The 18,609-nt window shown below is 34.7% G+C and overlaps 1 long non-coding RNA gene across 1 annotated transcript in view; it reads left to right on the top strand.

Annotated features, from left to right (window-relative positions):
- The window catches only part of LOC116664255, a 575,010-nt gene that overhangs the window by 173,551 nt on the left and 382,850 nt on the right, over nt 1-18,609 (top strand). Inside the window, exons 3-4 of the long non-coding RNA XR_004320675.1 lie at nt 5,399-5,501; nt 7,405-7,590. This is a non-coding gene — a long non-coding RNA (uncharacterized LOC116664255). The remainder of the gene's footprint in view (nt 1-5,398; nt 5,502-7,404; nt 7,591-18,609) is intronic.

Genomic DNA, 18,609 nt, shown 5'->3' with positions numbered 1-18,609 from the left:
TTGGATATTAACCCTTTATCAGATATATGATTTGTAAATATTTTTTTTCAATTCCATTGGTTGCCTTTTCATTTTGTTCATGGTTTCTTTTGCTATGCAAGGGCCTTTTAGTTTGTTGTAATTCCACTAGTTTATTTTTACCTTTGTTGTTTTTCCTTCTGGTATTAAATTTAAAAAATCGTCACCAAGACCAGTGTCAAGGAGATTATGGCCTATGTTTTTTTTCTAGGAGTTTTTTGTAGTTTCAGGTCTTATATTCAAGCCTTTAATCCACTTTGAGTTCTAAATTGATTCTTGTATATAGCCTAAGATAGTGGTCCAGTTTCATTCTTTTGCATGTGACTGTCCAGTTTTCCAAACACCACTTATTGAAGAGATTGTTCTTTCCCTGTTGTATATTTTTGGCTCCTTTGCCATAAATTAATTGAGTATTTCTATTCCATTCCATCGACCTATGTGTCTGTTTTTATGCCAGTGCCATACTCTTTTCAGTAATATAGCTTTGTCATGTAGTTTGAAATCACAGAACATGATACCTCCAGCTTTGTTCTTTCTCAAGATTGTGTGGCTATTCGGGGTCTTTTGTGGTTCTATAAAGTTTTTCAGATTGTGTGTACTATTTCTGTGAAAAATGCCATTGGAATTTTAACAGAGATTGCATTGAATCTGTAAATTGCTTTGGGTAAGATGACCATCTTAACAATGTTAATTCCTATAGTCCATGAACATGGAGTAGCTTTCCATTTGTTTGTGTTGGCCTCAATTTGTTTCATCAATGTCCTAGTTTTTTGAGTACAGGTCTTTTACCTCTTTGGTTCAATTTATTTCTAGGTATTTTTTTTCTTTTTGATGCAATTTAAAATGGGATTGTTTTCTTAATTTCTCTTTCTGATAGTTTGTTATTAGTATAGAGAGATGCAAGTGATTTTGTATCCTTCAATTTTACTGAATTTGTTTATTAGTTCTAAATATTTTTTGGTGGAGTCTTTAGGGTTTTCAACATATAATTATCATGTCATTTGCAAATAGTGACAATTTTACTTATTTTCTAATTTGGATGTCTTTTATTTATTTATTTTTTTGTCCAACTGCTGTGGCTAGGACTTCTAATACTATATTGAATAAGAGTGATGAGAGTGAGCATCCTTGTCTTGTTCCTGATCCCAGATGAAAAGCTTTTAGCTTTTCACCATTGATATGATGTTAGCTGTAGGCTTCTCAAATATGGCCTTTATTATGTTGAGGTATATTCCCTCTATAACCACTTTGTTGAGAGTTATTTTCATCTTGAGGTGTCCAATATGGGGATGTGGAATTTTTATACATAGTACTTTTGCTACAGTGTGGCTTTGCAAGGGCTTATGTTAAAACTACTTCCACGTTTAAGCAAAGAAAACTGCCTACATATTGGATTGTCCTGATGTGAGATAGGAGAGATAATTGGTTCCTGTCAAAGATACAGTTACTGTGGGCACTTTAAGGCTTGGAGCACTTACAAGACTGTTGTGAAAATAAAATCCACATGGATATTGTTACCAAACCAAGTTCATTTTGCCTGATGCACAGCAAGCCAAAATGCTAGGACACTGAGGTTTGCAGCAAAGAGAGGGTTCATTTGCAAGGCATACAAGTGAGGAGGTGGGAAGGCAGGTCTTGAATCTGCCTCCTCAAAGGCAAAGGGCATGGGATATTTGTGATATAAAGAATAAAGAAGAAGGGTGGTCTGAAGCATGAGGAGCATGGGGAAATGTGATTGGAAAAAAGTGATAATCATTGTTCTGCACAGACGTAACTCAGCTTCAGGCCTCTGCACATTCAAAAGGTCACTGGGTGGACACTTGTACGTGCCCAGTGGGAGAGTTGGTATTCCTATCCAGTCTTAACCAGCTCAACTAGAACTAGACACAGCTGACACTCAGCTTGTACTAGACACAATTGACTCCAAGTTCCTGGAAAACAGCTTGGGTGAACATTGTTTGCACTACATGCTGCTTGGAGGACTACAAATCTTCAAACAACCTTAGTAAAGGCAGGTGAAATAGATTTAACCCAAGATTTCAATATTACATTGGGCAGAAATGATTTGTATTCCATTATTTGTAAAGTTACCTGTTGTTTGCTTTCATTTTCTTTACAACACTCATTTTATTTGCATTTAAATATTTTAAGCAACTTAAGCGCAAATGTACAAGTAAAGATGCGTTAAAATGAATCGCTTGATATCCATTACTTCATGTATATCAAGCAAAAAAGTAAAAGACCCCAAAAAGCAAAAAATGTTTTTTGCTTTTGTGATTTCTTTGAAACTTATCTAACATGCGTGTTCTGTAAAAACAGTGAACAGTGAAATAACTTGAGATGGTGGCTAGTTTTCTTTAATGTCCTATGAAATCTTTATGAACAATCCAAGCACAATTGTTAAAAACATGTATATTAAATTAATGCAAGTGGAATGAAAGTTTTATGAATTAAAAAAAACCCCAGAAACATGAACTCTTGATTATTCTTTTACTTTATTCCTCGGTTTAATTTTAATATTATGTTTTTTGGTGTCAACATTTAGCTTAGAAGTTACTTTCATCTACATTTCTGGTATCAGGATGTGCTTTTGAAATGTGACTGAATTTAATATATACATTTCACCACTCTGTGCCTTTGCTATATTTATTGATTTATGTTGCTTTGAAATTTTAGTTATTTATTCTAACAAAAGTAACTTTAGTACTGCTCACATATGATCCCCAAATCATCTTATTCTTTGTTGAGGAGATCAACATGTAAATATCCTAGAATACCTTTAAATAAATAAATACTGGAAGGTAAAGCCATTTGAATTTTAGAGCTTTATAAGGCACACAGGTCTTTTTTGCTGACGCCAGAATGTTGGTAGTAGCTCAGCAGCTCGAGAGGGCCAAGAGCTCAGGAGGTCAGTGATCTAATCAGGGTCATTGTTCTAACCTGGAGTCACAGTATGAAGAACCCTGTCCTAAGTATATGAATTTGTAATCAGAGGTGAATGAGATGCAAAGAATTACTAATTTGGGGCAATAAAGCTAGCGTCATTATATTTTGAATGATGACTTTCTGAACCGTGATTTAAATATTTAAATTCAGGCATATGTTTTTTAATTGTACTTTGCTTTATTGTGCTTCACAGATACTGTGTTTTTTACAAACTGAAATCTTCTGGTGACCCTGCATTGTCAGATAATGGTTAGCATCTTTTAGCCATAGAGTATTTTTAAATGAAGGTATGTGCCCTGCTTTTTAGACGTAATGCTATTGCACACTCAGTAGACTACAGTATGGTGCAAACTTAAATTGTACATGCACTGGGAAACCAAAAAATCCATGTGACCTGCTTTATTGCAATATTTACTTTATTGTGGTGATCTGGAACTGAACTTGGAATGTCTCTGAGGTATGCTTGTATTTGTTGACTGCTTTAACAACCTTGGCTTTTTATTTTGAGATATTGGAAGAAAATCTTTTGAGTTATATTTGAGGAACTTGATCTACTTTAAGAGAAAATTCATAACTTACATTACACTTTAATTGGCAGGCAAGATATAAATAAATATCACAGGGTTCTAATAAATTAAAAATAGCTTTTACTGCAGATTAGTACTGGACCTTAAGTAGAAATGATTTTATAATGAAATATGTATATATCTGTGAGAGACTGAATATACAAATGGCAAATGGCCAAGCCATAAATAAAATGTAGAAATCTGATCCACAACCTCAGTAGCAGCCAGGAGGGGAAGCCAAACCATGGCTTCCATAGCAATCAGCCCCCAAAGGCAAAAACTTGATCAATAACTGCCAGCTTCCCTAATTTTTGCCCTGCTTCTAAGTTTCGACCAACCAAAGAAAACCAAACATGCTTCCCTAACCAATCACATAGGGTCCCCTGCTTCTGGTTAGCCTGTCTCCAGGTTCCTCCTGCTAACAGCTTCTAATCAGGGTATACATGAAGGCTTCCCTTTTTTCTACTTTAGAAGCTTTATACTTCCTTGACTGCCTTTGAATCCCTGCCAAATGCAAGCGATAGTTGTGGACTGGACTCCCTTGCTATAGCAAGCTCTCAATAAAAAAACCTTTGCTCATTCTCCTTTGGGTGGTCTTCATTTATTCACACATCTGGAAATAGAAATGTATGGGATATTGAGGGTTATAAAATCTAAACTACATCATCTAAGATTTTAAAATAACAATTTCAGGGTATAAGTTACTCCAAATTAAGTAATCTCACGACGGTTAAAATTTGGTGACTCTCAGCTTGGAATTGAGAAGCAGTCAATTCTAATTTAGACATTAACTTTCCAACCATTTCTTGATTTTGTAATATGGATTTTCCCATCCACAGTTTAAGACTAACTGAGATCATCTGAAAGTTATTTTAATATATAATTTATAGTGGTCCTTTGAGTCATTAACCCAGGATCATACCTGATGATTTAAAGTTTTATCCAGAAAAGAACTTGGACTTTCAGTTAGTTGGTAAGGAATATCCAATATTTAGATAAGAAATTCAATTATCTTTTCATAGAAGCCAAGGTGATTAGAGTGCACAGAGCCAGAGGCACTATGCTGTTTCACTTTAATGTATAGCTGAGCCAATTCTGTTTTTAAGTATATATTTTATTTCAAGAAATTGGACCTGCCTTAAGAGCCATAAACTCACACTACTGCATTCATATTTATTGTTTTTAAAGTAATTATTTTGCTAACTAATACATTAAATTTGATCTGTTAAATAATGGAAGCCCTTAACTTTATAACAATCTCCCTAAAGTTTTCTCCTGGATTTTTATTATTTAGTTATGTTCAAACACAAATTATAATAGCCAATGCCACAGAATTTTCCTGGGTGCTTTAAAAACAGAAAGAAAAATGAAAAAACACTTGGTAATATGCATTTCAATGAGAAAATCCAACGATATACTAGTGGTTTTCAACCTTTCTAGTATTCATAATGGTAATAATAAATACAAACACATGTAGTGCTTATTATGTGCCAATTTTTATTCTAAGCAAATAATAGGTATAAACTCAATAATCCTCATACCAATTGTAGGAGGTAAGTATAATAATTTCTTAACACTTTAGACTTAAAATTTTTGTGATCCAAGTCAATGATTCTTATATTTTATGTTTGAATAAAAAATTCAAAATTAAAAAGAATAGGAAAGAGTCAGTACTTTTGCCAAGGAATGTCACAAGAAACTACCCACCACCGTTAATACAACCACTATCTATTCTCATCACCTTTTCATTGAAAAAGATACTTTAACATCAAAACAGTGAGCCCAAACTCAGAGTAAAGAGTACTCTTTTACTGAAAAAAAAATCTGCTTTATGAAAAGCTTATTTTATTCCTTATTTTTTTTTTCAGATTTTTACATGGATCAGTAAAAGCTTTATTGATAACCAAAGCCAATCTATGGTTTCACCTTGAAGAATAAATTAGAAATTTCAATGGGTTTGACTAATTGAAGGTAAAACAACCAATCCATTTGTCAATGATATCGAAAACAGTCAAATTTCCCTTGTTTTGTGTGGATAAATGAATTGGCAGGTTGAATTCTTTTCTTCCTTCCTTCCTTCCTTCCTTCCTTCCTTCCTTCCTCCCTCCCTCCCTCTCTCTCTCCCTCTCTTTCCTTCTTCTTTTCTTTCTTTCTTTCTTTCTTTCTTTCTTTCTTTCTTTCTTTCTTTCTTTCTTTTCTATTGACTAAAAGCAGTGTGAACAGTAATAGAAAAAAAATCCACACACACACAAATGAATTCACATTCATGCTCTTTTGCCAAATAAATGTGTTTTGCATACTGAGTGGTCAGTTTACTTTCCTCATACCTGCCTTTAATTTAAGTGCTTTCTTAGATTGTGAGTTAGCACTTGCTTCTCCAAAGTCCTCTGCTTTAACTTTAATGTCACTATACCTTTGGGAATACTAAGCATCACATTTCAGGCTCAACAAATTTGTTGTCTGTCTATGGAGCATCCAAAGCATAACTTGACTTTTTTTTCAGGGGTTTAATTTTCAAGCTATATTAATTTATTATTTGGATGCCACATTAAAAAAAAATTATGTCTTCAGTTCTTTGGTTGGTCTACAAAAGGGACATATTATTCTCATAGATGAGTAATTTTTTTTAATAGACTTTATTTTTTTTAGAGCAGTTTCAGGTTTACAGCAGAATTGAGCAGAAAATACAGAGTTCCCACATAGCCCTCCCCACCCACACATATATATTCCCCTACCTTCAACATCCCTCATCAGTGTGGCATATTTGGTACAATTGATGAACCAACAGGGATGCATTATTATCAACCAAAGTCCATAGTTTACATTAGGGTTCACTCTTTTTTTTTTAAACATTATTTTTTTATTGAGTTATAGTCAGTTTACAGTCATGTCAATTTCCAGTGTAGAGCACAATTTTTCAGTTATACATGAACATACATATATTCATTGTCGCATTCTTTTTCACTGTGAGCTATCACAAGATCTTGTATATATTTCCCTGTGCTATACAGTATAATCTTGTTTATATATTCTACATATGCCTGTCAGTATCTATAAATTTCAAACTCCCAGTCTGTCCCTTCCCACCATCCTTCCCCCTGGCAACCACCAGTTTGTATTCTATGTCTATAAGTCTGTTTGTAGATGAGTAATTGAAGTAAAATAGTTCTAAATTCTGTATCCAGAAATCAGGAAATAGCTAATAACATGAATTAGTGTCAAAATATACATTATTGGTTGAATAGAGTTGGATGATAATTCAACTCTGCATAGGGATAAATAGTCACTGAGAATAATCTAAGTACTGGATTAGTGTTTTATTGATTTGTGAAAAAGAATGGAAATGTGGTCATGTTCTCTGCTTTTAAAGAGGATGTTACTTCTGGGGTGGTTATTTTGATCACATTACACCTTAATCAAAGTAATCAGAAAATGACTAATGATTAGGTGGTGATCAACTAGCAAACTACTACTCAAAAAATATCTGAAATAATTTTGTGAGTGTAACTATGGAAATATCAATTAGGAAAAGTTGATTTGGTTGGTGATTCATGTATAGAGTTGATAGAGGAAAGCACCCTAGTAAAAATAGGGTTTTTTTTTTTAGCACCACACAGTAATATGTTTGATCTTTGATACCTTATTTTATTTGAAAAATTAGTTTAAAATAATATGTAATAAAACATACTGTAGTGGGTTGAATTGTGGCCCCCCCAAAAAGATGTGCCCTAACCCTAATGCCCAATACCTGTGATTGTGAATTCATTTGAAAAAAGGGTTGTCATAGATATAATTACATTAAGAGTCCCAAAATGAGAGCATCTTGAATAACCCAGGTGGAACCTAAATCCAATAAAATATGTCTTTATGACAGATACAAGAGATGAAGCCATATGAAGATGGAGGCAGAGACTGGAGTGGTGTGTCCACAAGCCAAGAGTGCCAAGGATTCCTGCAGTAACCAGAAGCTAGGAGAAAATCATAGACAGATTCTCCCTCAGAACTTCAAGAGGCAACCCATCCTGTCAGCACTGATTTTGGACTTCTGGTCTCTAGAACGGTAAGAGGATAAATTTCTATTTTTTTTTAAGCCATCAAGTTATGATAATTAGTTACAGCAGCTCTAATAAACTAATGTATATACTTATGCCTAGACTAAAATGTCAGAAAATTGGAAAACTAAAATAGGAAAGTAGTTAACAGCATATTGACTCAACAAGAGCTAAGTAGAGGATTAACTCTAAATTATGAGTCATCTCAACTTTTATCTCATATCTACGTTAACAAGCTTAAATAAAATTAATTGAATTTTGAACACCATTAAAGAAAGAGGAATGATATAAATGAATATAGTTAAGTCAAACTTTATAAGCAGAAACTGATTAAAAATGAAAACTAATTTGGAAACCAACTGTCTAAAATATCTAGGGAAAATGCTTCCTGAAACATATTTAGGGAGAAAGTCACTTGGGAAACTTTAAGTTCTTAAGCAGAACATGAACAGTGTTAAACAAATGTGATATTAATTGCTGTGAGATTAAATACCTAACAGCAGAATAACAACCTTTATGCACAAAGTCTTTCTGGTTTTCAGTCAATTATTGTTTGTGTTATTAGCAATTTCTTTACCTATGCAGTAATTATTTAAAATTAAGTCAAAAGGAATCCCTTCATATTTTGGGGAGACGTTTTTATGCCTTAAGTTAGACTGCCTTGTGGAAAAATGCTCTAAATTTATCTATTTAAACTTACCAAACATCTATGTAAAAGAGCAACTAGCTGACATAATTTAGGTCATAATCCTCTTCAAATGTATTTTAGAAAAGGATTAAGTAGTAGTAAAAAAAAAATCTCTACCCAGATAATATAGAATCTGGATGGTTACTGTCATTGCCAGTTATCAGAATAAATGTATGTATCTAAATGCCAGAATTTTAAATTCTTCATAAACTTCACAGAAGATTGAGTTCTCACTAAACAAACAAAATACGGCATCAAGCCAAGGGAATGAAGAGAATTGGAATCTCACTTTGGATAAATGTGTAATTAATCACTGTTGACTAATTAAACCCTTTTATCTGTATTCTAAACTCTTCTTATTTGATATTAGAATATATAACAAATGGAGTTTCAAGAATATATTTTGAAAGACACTGTGTCAAAGTAACCATTATCTCCTGATGAGATTTTTAATTAATTAGAGAAAAGTTCAATAGAGGTTTAATATGAAAAAAAAAAAACTTCACTGTAAATATGTTTGGTAATGTTATAACTTGTTGTGATGTGCTACTGAGTAAAAGAAGTTTGTAAGGCAATATGAAAATAAATTTTAATAACTGAAATTTTCTTTATCACATTGTATTAAGCTCATTCTGTAAGTTTTTATTTTTAATTTTAATTATAAATTTTTAGTGCAGATGAGATAGGTATGTAGAAAAGGTATTGGAGAGATGCATTAGTGGTTTATCAGTTTTAGATTTGATTCCTTGCCCTACAACCTACAATACTGGATAAGCTAATCAATGTAAAGGTAAAATTATATAGTAAATGAAGCAGATTAGGTACTCAATAAGTGCTATTTATTATTGTACTTAAAATTCCATTATTTCTTTATTCATCTTTACTAGATATTCTAAAAAATTTTTTTGGAGTTGTACCTTTTCTCTCATGTTTAAATCTGGGAGAAAAAAACGGAGATATACATGGATTTCAATAACCCTGTTAGTCATTGAAAATGTATATCTTTTTACCTTATTTATTAATTACAAAATTGGCATGGATTAAAGTTCATGTGTATTCTTAAGTAGTAGGATAAATAGCTGGCTATTTCTGATACTTATCCTGAGTGATGTCAACATCAGGCTGGAGATATTTATGAATATATTCACCTTAACATTCCTGCCCTCTTCAATCCCATCAACCTTCATCTTCATGAAGTCTGAACAACCAAGTCCCATGAACACACACTGGATTTTGTTATCTTTCAGAATTGCTGCTTTGCAAATTTTTTTAGAAATATGTTGTTTTCTTTGCCTACTGCTTTCACTGCTATTCCCCCACCTAATGGAATCTTTGTTCTCATAGAGACGCCTGAGTCCTTAATCATCTGATTTATTTATTTATAATTATTTTTACTAATTTGTTGGGCCTTACCTGTCTTTACTTTCTTCTCATTTTAAAGCATATTATATGCTCAATATAAGCCAACACTGTTTTTATTACAAGTGATAGAAAAACAGTTAAGTCTGATTAAGGCGAAAAAAATTGGTAACTACAGAAATGTAAGGTTTATCTGGTCCTTGTAAAACACTGGAAATGGATGGTTTGTTCAATAAACGGTTCTAAAACAAGTAGCTAAAAAGATGGAAAGCAAACTAAAATGTTTAATTTAATTATATTTTATTTTTATATAGAAAATAAATTTATAACTCTAAAAAGAATTATAGGAAATTTTTTTTTATCAAATCGGGGTAAAGAAGAATTTCTTAAAGTACAAAATGGGAAATATTTAATATATCTACAACCTTAAATTTTGTATATGTATCTGTACCACAAAAAATACTATAAACTCAGTTCAAAGCCAGCTGACAAAAGGTTAATAACCAGAGTATGAAAATAATTTCCACAATGGATAAAAGAAAACAAAAAGAATGGATAGTTACCTGAAGAGTATCGTATCAATCAAATTTCAGTACGAGTCATAAAGTACATTCAAAAGAGGCTTTGAAGAGAGTTTAATACAAGGACTGTTCATGGAGGTAAGGGCAGGATTTAGGAAACCAACTAGGGATAGACTAATCTGTAGGGCCAGCAGCAGAAGAAAGAAAAATGAAGGGATAAGGGGAGAGAGAAGTTAGAACCCCAAAAGAGTACGAGGGTCGCCTGACAGGAGCTGTAGCCCTGGCAGAGGGCCACAACCAACCCACAGCAACCAGCAGGGAGATGCCAGTGGGACAAATATTCCATACTACTCCCGTCCTAATCTTTGAATTTTCTGCTAATGTCTCCATTGGGCAAAGCCAACTGGAAGCCAGAGGACATGGAAGCCAGTGCACAACTTGCATAATTAAATCTCTGATTAAGGGTGTCAAATCTAAGATTCCTACAGCCTAAAATTTTGCTAGATGGGGATAAGAGAGGTCTGTTACAAATAGGCTTTAAATCAAACGGACTGATTCGGATGTATGTTGTTAATTGGGTATCAGGTTGTTGGCCAATTAAAATATCCATGGCTGAGGATATTATGGAGCTCCAGCATCAGCCTATAGGAGCCCCTCCAATTTAACCAGTTACTGTGGCCCTTTGCCTCAGGAGTTAGATTGGTAATGGGCAAGCAAGCAAGATCCTTGAGTTAGGGTTATATTAGCCAAACTGAATGAAATGGAGAGAGAGAGAGAAGAGAGAACATATCATAACTAGTTAGGTTGAGAAATGAAAGGCTATAGACTGTTTTTTAAAAAAAAGATTTTTTTTTTCTCATGACGTAGAACACATTTAGGATGTAATAGAGAATGTGTATCCCATATGTAAGCCCTTTGAATTTGGTTTGTGTAACAGAAATTGGCTATTCTGAAAAGCCCTGCATCATGTATTCTTTTTTTTTTTAACATTTTTTATTGAGTTATAATCATTTCACAATGTTGCGTCAAATTCCAGTGTAGAGCACAATTTTTCAGTTATACGTGAACATGTATATATTCATTGTCATATTTTTTTCTCTGTGAGCTACCATAAGATCTTGTATATATTTCCCTGTGCTATACAATATAATCTTATTTATCTATACTACATTTTGAAATCCCAGTCTGTCCCTTCCCTACCTCTCACCCCCTTGGCAACCACAAGTTTGTATTCTATGTCTATAAGTCTGTTTCTGTTTTGTATTTATGTTTTGGGTTTTTTGTTTGTTTGTTTAGATTCCACATATGAACGATCTCATACGGTATTTTTCTTTCTCTTTCTGGCTTACTTCACTTAGAATGACATTCTCCAGGAACATCCATGTTGCTGCAAATGGCATTATGTTGTCGGTTTTTATGGCTGAATGATATTCCATTGTATAAATACACCACAGCTTCTTTATCCAGTCTGTTGATGGACATTTAGGCTGTTTCCATGTCTTGGCATTGTAAATAGTGCTGCTGTGAACGTTGGGGTGCAGGTGTCATTTTGAAGTAGGGTTCCTTCTGGATATATGCCCAGGAGCGGGATTCCTGGGTCATATGGTATGTCTATTCCTAGTCTTTTGAGGAATCTCCATACTGTTTTCCACAGTGGCTGCACCAAACTACATTTCCACCAGCAGTGTAGGAGGGTTCCTTTTTCTCCACAGCCTCTCCAGCATTTGTCATTTGTGGACTTTTGAATGATGGCCATTCTGACTGGAGTGAGGTGATACCTCATTGTAGTTTTGATTTGCGTTTCTCTGATAATTAGTGATATTGAGCATTTTTTCACATGCCTATTGATCATTTGTATTTCTTCCTTAGAGAATTGCTTGTTTAGGTCTTCTGCCCATTTTTGGATTGGGTTGCTTGTGTTTTTCTTATTAAGTCATATGAGCTGCTTATATATTCTGGAGATCAAGCCTTTTGCAAAAATTTTTTCCTATTCCGTAGGTTGTCTTTTTGTTTTACTTATGGTTTCCTTTGCTGTGCAGAAGCTTTTAAGTTTCATTAGGTCCCATTTATTTATTCTTGCTTTTATTTCTATTGCTTGGGTAGACTGTCCTAGGAGAATATTTTTGAGATGTATGTCAGATAATGTTTTGCCTATATTTTCTTCTAGGAGGTTTATTGTATCTTGTCTTATGTTTAAGTCTTTGATCCATTTTGAGTTTATTTTTGTGTATGGTGTAAGGGAGTGTTCTAGCTTCACTGATTTACATGCTGCTATCCAGTTTTCCCAACACCATTTGCTGAAGAGACTGTCTTTACTGTTGCCTCCTTTGTCGAAGATGAGTTGACCAAAAGTTTGTGGGTTCATTTCTGGGCTCTCTATTCTGTTCCGTTGGTCTATATGTCTGTTTTTGTACCAATACCATGCTGTCTTGTCATGTATTCTGTATTTATAAGCCACATATAGTCTTGCAGCAAATAATGATGTCAATCATAGATCAATTAGTAAAACTCTCAGATGCACTGCTGATACCATATTGCCATATTATCGCCATGGTGTGTGACCTAAGTTATTTTTTCTTACTCATCAAAATGGGATCTATCTTGTGCATTACACGTAGTGTTTTGATGCTTTCTGAACTTATGGGACTTTGAATGACCTGGCCCACTGCCAACCCCTGTGATGAAGATTGAGCTTTGTGTGGAAGCATCTAGTTTCAGTAGGGAACAATAATGAAATGGTATCTCATTGGACAGGCAGTAGTAACTGCCACTGTTTAAAGAAAGCTGCGTTATAGTGGAGGTAGCCACACAGCTAATTATTAGTTACCTGATTGATATGCTTATCTGAGAACAGTGCACTTAAAATGCTGTGAAAGACACACTTTATCGTCTTAGTGCAAAATCCTTCCATAAAATATTTTTAAAATTAAATCTTTAGCATGATACTCTATAGAGGTGATGCCTGTGGCTGATTAACTATGTATATTTTGGGGGAAGAGGAACAGCTTCTTTGATTAATGGTAATCATATAAAAATATTATCTGTGCCTTAGACTTTAATTGCTTAGAGTATATCAGCTTTGTGTGACACAGAGGGAAACAAAGCTGGAGATTTACTTTAAAAACAAACAACAAAGCCAAATCTTATTCCTCCATGTAAGAGGCATAAAATGAGTCAGAATTAGCATAAAAATTGCCAACTGGCATATAAAGAGAACTTCTCCAGAATATAGTAAAATCAGATTAGAGCAAGTCATTCCAATCTGTGGGACTTGTTAAAGATGTCAGGGGAGATTCCATCTGTTTTGAGAGAGAGGGTAGGGCCCTTTCACAGGATTTCTTATGAGTAGCTAGCAGTGTTCTTCAGTCTCTTTAAAGTTGGAGGTGCAATAATAGAAGAAAAATTAATGATACTGTTTTTAGCAATATACTAGTTAGTATTGATACTAGTTAGTGATGATACTAGGGAGTAATAACCCCTCAGTAATCCCAGTCTCCTCCATGCATATAACAGATATAGAGTGTCTCAACAGTTGGGCATTATAGAATCTTAAGATTGGAAAGAGCTTCAGAGGATTACTGAGTCACACCCAAAAGTTGGTGTTTCAATCATTTCTGTAAAATTCCTGATAAGCACAGCCCAACCTTTGCTAGCTAGAATATGTATTGTGAAAGGGCATTTATTACCTTCAAAAACTGCCCACCCTTATCTATGCATAGGTTTGATTTCAGATGCTCTCTCTTGTGTATCTTATGACTTCTACCTACTGTTCTTGATTTGATCTATATGAATCATAATGAAAAAAATGTCAACTCTACTTTCTGCAGGATAGCTTAACTCTATTTAAGGCATCATAGCCTTTAAGATTTTTTTTCATCTTGAGCTGAGTCTTTTGTACCACATAAGAAATGAAGCCTATGGGGAGGGCTCTCCTTAAAATTGTCTATCAGGTAGTATTTGCCTTCACTAACATCTTTCTAGAGCATTTACACTGGTTTATCCTCTTGGTCTCAATAATTGCCATATTCCACTTAAGGTACAGCCTGTTGCCACTTAGTCATCAACATCTCCATCCATCCGGGCATCCACTGAGCAGTTGACATGGTAACATCCTTTAGATACTAGCTATCCTATCATTAATTTTTATTATTTATTTTGTAGCTGTGTTTGTGTTTCTGTTCCATATTGAAAGGTCTCAAGAATGGGGAAAAGCTGTATTTTTATTTGTATCATCCTCAATAACCATCTTCATCATTGCAATACCTCACATTTATTATCTGCTTACTGTGTGACAGGCCATGCTGTAAGCCTTTACATGTATTAACGTTTCAGAATAGCCTCATGAAATAGGTACTGTTATGACCCAAATTTTAAATATGAGGAAACTGAGGCATGGAGAGGTCAAGCAGTTTCCTCAAGATGGTGCACATCATAAGTGTTGGGATCATTGCTTGAACCTGGGCAGTCTGGCTTCCCGTGCTGTCATTCCTGTTATGTTACATTGTGTCCTATAATCTAAAATAGGAATCTTCACTGCCTCTCAATATACTTTCTTATTTGTGCCTGAGAAGCAGAGTTCATCTGTGCACCTATGTTTAACCATCACTGAGATACCAGACCTGCTATCTTCTGTCCTTCAGACCTTTATTTTGAACTGTAAAGTGTGTGACTCCATATGGAAGCACTACTCCTGTGTCAGACTTCATCTATCCCCAAATGAGTTCATCATTTTCCACTCACAACCCTGCCTTCCCTCATGTCCTCTTTCATTAAATGGAAACATCATTCAGCAGTTTGCCCAAGTTAAAGACCTAGGCTTCCTCATAGGTTCCTTCCATTCTCCTGCTCTACCACCTCCAGTTAATGTCAAAGTCCTGTAGATTCTACTTCAGTATTTCTCCAATTCAGCCCTCTCTTCTCCATGTTCACTGTGATTACTTTAGTTCACAATTTTTCACTTGGAGTATTGTAGCTCTAGCTTCAGAAAAGTCCTTTATTCAATTGTTGCTCTCTTCCAATGGAATTACCACAGCCAGCCAGGAAACTTTATAACATAAAAGTAATTCTGTCATGTACCTATTTAAGATGCTTAAATGCCCACCCCCCAGATCCTTTCAGGATAAAAGACAGATTTAGGAAGTCAAACAATAATCTGTGTTTGTTCACCTTTCCAGCCTTTCATGTTGTCATATATTCTTAAACAACCTGCTATATACTATTTTCTCTGCCTAGGATTACCTGACCCTCATGGTCTCTCCTTAACCAACTCTTATCTATTTTTTGAAGATTAGTTCAAATGTCACCTTCCCTTGAATTGTTCCCTACAGCCATCTACACTCCGATATCTGATTAATTTTCCTTGTTCCATATGTTCATCTATGCTTTTTCTATGTGATTTCAGCAGCATAGTAGTGCTTGATTTTTACTTCTTCAGTCTATTTTCCTCAGAACCTGTGAGTTCCTTGAGGGCAAGTATTACATTTGCTGTTGTTGTGTTCTACTATTTAGCACAGTGCCTGGGAAGCAGCAGACCTAAGACAAAAGTTAGTTGGATAAAGGTCAATAATGCCTCCGAGTGTATTAACAAAAATGAGGGCCTAGATCCAGGATGGAAAAAGGTTTCATCTCTGTGCTAGTTCTCACTCTTTGAGGAGCTGCCTGGAGCATGGTGTTGACATGGATTCTAAGGCAACATTTCGGCTCAGTGGAACTGTGTTGGAATTTATTACTGACATTTATTATAGGCCTAGTGGGCCTAGTAGGCGATAGGGAGAAATGGCATTTGCCTACCTTGATGCTGTTCTAACAATATTTTTCATTAGGATTTGCCTTCAGATAGGAAATCCTCAAAGACTATAAAGATGTTAATGCTCCCTGAAGTTAATTTTTAAAAATAATGACATCTTTGGGACTTATTTCTTCCAGGAGCTGGAAGCTTGCTTTTGTGCTTCAAATTATACCAATTCTTCAAAAAATAGGAAGTAACATAATACCGTAGTTAAGTCCCAGGATTGGCGTGTCAAGCAGTGTTAGGTTGAAGCTCTATTCTACTACTTATTGCTTGCTTGACCTTGGGCAAGGAGCTTAAACCTATCTAGCCTCAGTTTCCTCATCTAGGAAATGAGAGTAACTGTGCTAATATCTACTATTATTATAATTCTAGCAAACCTCTACCGGAATAGTCTATACAAGTATATAGAGACTTAAACCAAATGCAGAGCATTGTAAGTTAAATCTAATTATAGGTACCATGGTAAGAATACCCAGCTGACATAATGTAGGACTTCACCAATGCCTTTATGCACGGCAGAGTGTAATTGATTACCAGTGGAGCAAAGTAATTCTAAGCAGTTCAGTTCACACTGTGAAGTTTGTAATGTAGGCAAGTAATGGCAAGTATCAATATTGAGTTCTTTCTGAATGTCAGGCATTGCTTAGGTCCTTTATACATCTGCTGATATAATATGTGAAAAGTCTTAGTACAGTGTTTGACACATGAATAAATATGCTACTAATAGTATTACTTATAACTGTCCCAAAAAACTAAACAGAGAAGGTGGATTTATTTGGTATTGAGATATTTGTTAAACTACTCACTATACTCAGCAAAGGTATGGTCAATCCTTCTATTTATTGAGCACTTCATATATGACACATACTGAGTCTAACTTTAATAATCTCTAGATTATATCTTATCCCAGGCAACCATTATGGGACCATGTGATAGTTCCAGACATGGGCGAATGACCACAATCATGGTGCTCTGGTTAAATTGTATAAAGTGCCACATTACTGAGAAGAGTTAATAATGCAAATGCTTTTCCAAGGAGGAATTTGGGGGCATGTAAGCTCATTGTGGAAATCACATCCCATCCTGTAGGCCACTATCCTAATACTGGGTTATATAATATTATACTGGGTTTACACACACACACACACACACACACACACACACATATACACACACATACCTAACCCATAATACTGGGTTATATAATATTATATATGCTATTACTGATTTCTCACTAAGATCAGGATTTTTTTTTATTTATTTAAAAAAATTTATTTATTATTTTAGGGGGGAGAGGAAATTAGGCTTTTATTAACTAGTTAGTTTTTTAATAGAGGTACTGGGGATTGAACCCAGAACCTGTGCATTCTAAGCATGTACTCTACTGCTGAGCTATACCATCCCTGCTACACATAACTTTTTTTAAAAAATATTTTTTATTGATTTATAATCATTTTACAAAGGATCAGAGTTTTAAGAGTGTGAATTTACCACAAGGAATGTATTTCTTACCAAATTAGATTAGATGATAATTTCTTGCCCTTTACTTGGAAGAGGGGGAAAAGACAGACTTAGGGAATCTCAACTTATCCTTGAAAGCCAATTTTCTACATAACCGAGAGTCAAACTTGAAATTTTGAGTTCAGCCTTAACAAAAACTGAACACTTGATCCTGCAGACCTCGAGCCGGTGATGCCTCACAATATGAGTGTTTAAAACCACGTGTCTCAAAACAATAACGATGTGTGTTTAGCAGCTCTTTTATTTTGTTTTAGAGTTGTTAAAAGAATATTAAAGTAAAACCATGGAAATGAGACTCATCTGTTTAAGTACGTTTAAGTAGGGATTACATAGAGGCAAGTTATCTGAAAGTGCCTCCACTTCTAAGCATTTGAACGTGGTTCTTAGTCACTTATCCCAAGTGAAATGTGATTGCATTGGGATCAGGCTTTTATCCTTTATTTTCAGTAACAAAAATCACACCCAGCAGTATGACAGCCAAGGCAGCCCTGGAAATTCAGCATTTTACTGAGGAAGGAAAGTGGCTCGGTTAGGGTTTTTTTTTTAAGCTAATATTTTTCTTAGCTTTTGGTGGTTTTCAGACTATTGGGCCGTGCAGCTGAATGTGCCGCAGTGGCTAATTTAAAGTTCTAAGGGAGTTTAAACTAGCATGCATTTTTCATCACAGATAGGTTAAAAGGTTTTTAAAGTATTCTACTTATTCATAGGCAGCTGGAATACAGTAGGATTGCATATCTACCATGACTTCAGCAAACATCATCCCCAATTTGGCCCTGTAAAGGACAGCACTAGAAATTCTTTACATTTTTCCTACCTAGACATAGACTGCAAATTTTATAGCAACTTTAGCTGTGAAGTCTTCATTTCAAGACTCTACATCTTCATTTTAATATGTATTGCTGTTCTTTTTTTGTGTGTGTGCCCAAGGAATACTAAATTCATGGTGGCTGTGAATGATACGGGTTATTGTAACTTCCTGTAAACTGGGATTACTTATAGAAGGTAAGAATACCTGACCACAAATTACACTGGTGTAGTTTTCACCACTTTCAGTTCTCCCAGTAGGCCATAGTGGGTGGATTTTTACCAAAAAAATTATTCTTTTGGTGGTTTCGCTGTCATATATAAATATGCATCCTAGAAAGGT

The sequence above is a fragment of the Camelus ferus genome, chromosome 6 (genome assembly GCF_009834535.1).
Source record: "Camelus ferus isolate YT-003-E chromosome 6, BCGSAC_Cfer_1.0, whole genome shotgun sequence".
NCBI lineage: Eukaryota > Metazoa > Chordata > Mammalia > Artiodactyla > Camelidae > Camelus > Camelus ferus.
The sequence above is the reverse complement of the archived record's forward strand: the minus strand, read 5'-3'. Positions and strand labels throughout refer to the sequence as shown.